Source organism: Melanostigma gelatinosum, assembly GCF_949748355.1.
Source record: "Melanostigma gelatinosum genome assembly, chromosome: 2".
In the NCBI taxonomy this organism is placed as follows: domain Eukaryota; kingdom Metazoa; phylum Chordata; class Actinopteri; order Perciformes; family Zoarcidae; genus Melanostigma; species Melanostigma gelatinosum.
This window is the reverse complement of record NC_136635.1, coordinates 15,464,439-15,468,891: the sequence shown is the minus strand read 5'-3', so window position 1 is coordinate 15,468,891 and position 4,453 is coordinate 15,464,439.

Here is a 4,453-nt window from a genome sequence, read left to right as displayed (position 1 = left end):
ATATTCTCTCCTTCTCGTTCTCATTTGCTCCGAGACAGCAACTATATTCAAACAAATCCAATTGCAAATCGGACAACTGCTAAAAGCAAACTCACACCGCCTCCCTCCCAGTTTATGTGCCGCGCTCGCCTTGGCTGCTACTGAATAAATGCGCGCAGTTTCCAGAGACCCTCGGATTCCCCTGTTAATTAAATCAATTCATTATGCTCAGATCTGATTAGCAGCCCTTCCCCCCTCTTTGAATCAATTATTCAATACACAAACATAATTGCTTGTGCCAGAGGTGTCTAAGTATTAGCTTATTTAACTCCAAGGACACTAATTACCCCTAGGGCAAGGGAACTTTTCTCATTAATTCTGACAAAACACAAAAGCACAGCTAAGGGAAAGTGTGTGTGTGTGTGCGTGTGTGTGTGTGTGTGTGTGTGTGTGTATGTACGTACGTAATGTGTGTGCGTGCGTGCGTGCGCGCGCGCATTGGATCTGCCTGCCAGTCTGAATGTGCGTGATAGAGCAGGAGGGAGTGCGCATGCACGTCAGGTTGTATTGATGCATGTGCGCACGGACGCGGGTGCGCGTATGTCAGAGAGTGAGCGAGAGAGAGAGAGAGAGAGAGAGAGAGAGAGAGAGAGAGAGAGAGAGAGAGAGAGAGAGAGAGAGGGGGGGGGGCTGCTCCATAGGTGCCTGATACAGTTGGAGTAAACATAAAATGCGCTTATTGTTTTTCTTTCCTAACTTTTTCCCCCTGCAGAATTTAACAGAAATAACATCTAATTGTGGTCTACTTAGCAGTTAATCAGTGTCCAGGCACAGTTATCATACAGGCAGATAAACAGTCGTTTCAAAAGAGACGGCACAACAGATGGGCTGCGTTTTTGATTAGTGGGTAGAAGGTTCAGTTTCGAAGAATATAATTGTTGCCTGTTATTGCCAAGATGAAAGTGTTGCTGTTTCATGGTGGAGCCTTAAATAGCACCACTTTCACTTGCCCTGCGGAGACTGTTAACCAATTAAGGGTGAGATCCAACAAAGATTAGCCATTTAGGAGAGTGGAGTGGAGTATAGCTACAATACTGCTGGTTCGTCAGCAGCCAGCAGGCTGTCTGTGGTGTGAGCTTGCTCAGTCTGTTCTTGCCTTCTGTGACATTTTGCACCAACACTGCACATTATCATTAGCTACTCTATCGTCAAATAATAATAAATTATTGTAGTAATAATTACCCTCAAACTATATCAGATCAAGAGCAACTCTAAGATCTGCACTCAACCACAGATGTGTGCAGTAAAACCTCATCTGTGAAGACATATTTATATCTGTACAAACTGGAATGGTGGTGAAAGCAGAATAATACAAATATATATGAAATATATTATAAAATACATAAACGAAACTAAAAACAATCATATCCACATGAAAGTCCATCCATTTCGAGTTGAACCATGTTGCACTGTTTTTATAGATTCAGTATCACAGTACGATATATGGACTACACATGCCTTCCCATTTCATAATGACCCTGCCCTGCATTTGAAACAACTTTTTTTATAAACCCCACTGATGTGATCATGCACCACAAATCTAAGGTATAGAGCACACTGTACATAGCCCATAGGGATAATTTCAGTTCTCAGGGCAGCAGGCTGTGGTGAGATTGGGTTGGCCCTGAAATCAATGGCCTGATTCCGTTCTGTCCAGCTTCCTGGCTGACATGCTTGACTTTTCATCTCCACGGTCACATAGATTGATGACTTATGACCGAGAATGTATGTTTGCTGACCTCTATCAAAGTGAGTGGCACATAATTAATCCAATCACACAGAAAACTGGAAATGAAAGGGGAATGAATGGTTCAGTATCATCTGGGCTTGACTTCAAATAACCATTTGACATTTGAATGTGGAAAAAAAACTCCATATAAAGAGAGAGAGAGAGAGAGAGAGAGAGAGAGAGAGAGAGAGAGAGAGAGAATGGCGTGTGTGAGGGGTGGGTAATAATGGATGGAGCTGTGAATTTACCACAATTGCCTCACTCAATACCTCAGGTTTTGGAGTCTACGTGTTATACAAAATCATGTAGGTGAGGAAGTTTCATGTACATTTAAGCATCACTGGTATTTGATCCTCATATGGACAAGTAGTTGCAGAGACCATGTGTCTCTGTCCAACTGAGATAATCCGAATGCGAAGGCATGGACAGGTTGCAGAGTGGCTCTCAATCAAAGTCCTCATCAATATAAATGACCCAAATTACCTTTGAGTAAAGACACAACATTTTGTGCGTCTGATACGTGGCTCATGTAGGCCACGGTGTACTCTTCAGCCCCTCTTACAGTGTCTTGGGTGCAGACCCTTTCCCACTCTACATCCAACAGGGAGGTCAGTACATACTACAAACAAGCCCCTGAGTGGGCCTCTCTGATACACAGTTAATTAAAATTCATTTCTGAGCATGCATTAGCCATGCCCATCTATTTATGGGTAGCTCTCAAATGCAGCCACTACAAAACAGTGCTCTGTAATTAACCCCACCTAATCAGATAGCACTAGTGTTGTGTTCCCATTCGTCCTGAGGCACACAGCCATTGGACAGAGGTTTCAGGGAGAGGATGAGCCCGTTCTATAGTCCAGAATGGCTAAGCAGATTAAAACCTCATATCAAACATGATATTTACAGGCAAGGCTCAGTGGAGAGTGCTCCTTTTATGTGGGATGGGGAGAGGCTTCAGGGCTGGGCTTTTAAAGCCATGTCCCTTAATTGTATTCTGGCTAAGTGGGATGAATGGTGCTTTTTAATCAGACTACTGACGGGGCTCTGTGTTGTAAAAGTATAAAGATGGTGCCCGATAGTTAAGATGTTGAATGATATGCTTTTAGTCCAGGTTTCCCAGCTTCTAGCAATATTCAAATGCATGCTTGCTTTAAGCTGACACCTGTAAACAGCAGTGTTATTTCCCCTGACGTTTCTGCTACTGTAGCAAACACCAGTTTGGTAAGTACTAGTGCAAAATGATTTATAGTAATGTCACCGTCTAGAGTTTAGGCCTGTAACCTACAGGCAGACATTCATTTATTTGTGAATGTACACTGTGTTTAATATGCAACGTTATATTCAGAGAGAAAAGCATTGCCTACCACTTGAATGAAGTCTCATTTAAAACAGTGAGATGTACTTTACTTTGTTACTCAGAGATTTAAGGTTCTGCTCCTCCTAGTGGCTGATCTCTGCCATGTTTTCCCCTCAGAGTTGTACACAAATGGGTTTGATAGCAGAGGTTAGGCACATCACATCATGAATTGTAACATCTTTGTATTATCCTCCTCATGGAGCTCCTGAGACGTTATGTGGAAAATAGGAACTATTGGAATCTTTTTGAGGTAACCTGACAGGCTCACCTGCTAGATGGTAATAGGAATGGTGTAAGCCCTGCTGTTCACATAGTCAATTTGAATTTCATGACCAATCAAATGTAGACAAGGTGTCATTTGGTGGGTAGAAAAGAGACCAGAGTGAATCCCTTTCCAAAACAGTTAATCCAACTTTAATCCTAGTCATTAGGAATTAGACATGCCGAGCTGTCCGGCCGTGCCTCTAAATTACAATCAAACAGTTACCAATTACACAAATTATTGATGGTAGATTCTCTTTTCAACTGCAAATTAAGGCTATTAAGGAAGGCTCCTTTTTAATGCAAAAGTGACTAATTAACCAGCGGATGGGAAATCTGCTGCCCAGATATCAAAAAAGTTCTCAGCACACATTGCAGAAACACAAGGGAACCAATTAGTTTAATTATCAAAACAGCTAATTAAAATTGCACAGTTCCTAATTAGTTCTTTGCTTTTGCCTCTAATTGACAGCATGGAGATGAATGGGCTGCCGATGAAAATGGGGAGAGGAGAAAAACAGGAGAAACTTCGGCGGAATATTTATGCTGACTTTATCTCCGTCTGTGTGGCAGCCCTTTAAAGTGGAAAATTAATGACCTTAATTCCCAAACTGTTTTTCCTCTAACGGTGCTCCCCTCTGAGCTCCTGGTGCATGCTCCTTTGTATGGGCCTGCCACCCTGCCAACTGCTGGAATGGGGGAAAAAAGGGGGTACTTGGGGGTGGGAAGGAGCCACGATTCTCCTCCTAATGTGACAGCTCCCATCCAACAATGGAGAAAGATGAAAGAATGGAGCAGATGTAACCACTGGGAGCTTTGCATCATGGGACTGCAACTCTGTTGCACTTTCTTTAAAGCGCCTCTGTCATCTACAGGGGCACTAATTTGTCCCATGAAAAAGAAGGAACTCTGCCGGGACAGAGATAAAAGACATTTGATGGCTCAGAAAGACGTTTTCAAATTTGAATTTTAGATTGATTCGTAGGATGTCTGAACTGCCCTTGTACGTTTGCACAAAAACAGATTTGTAGATGTTTCCAAGTGGCCTAAAGACCGCAAACAACACT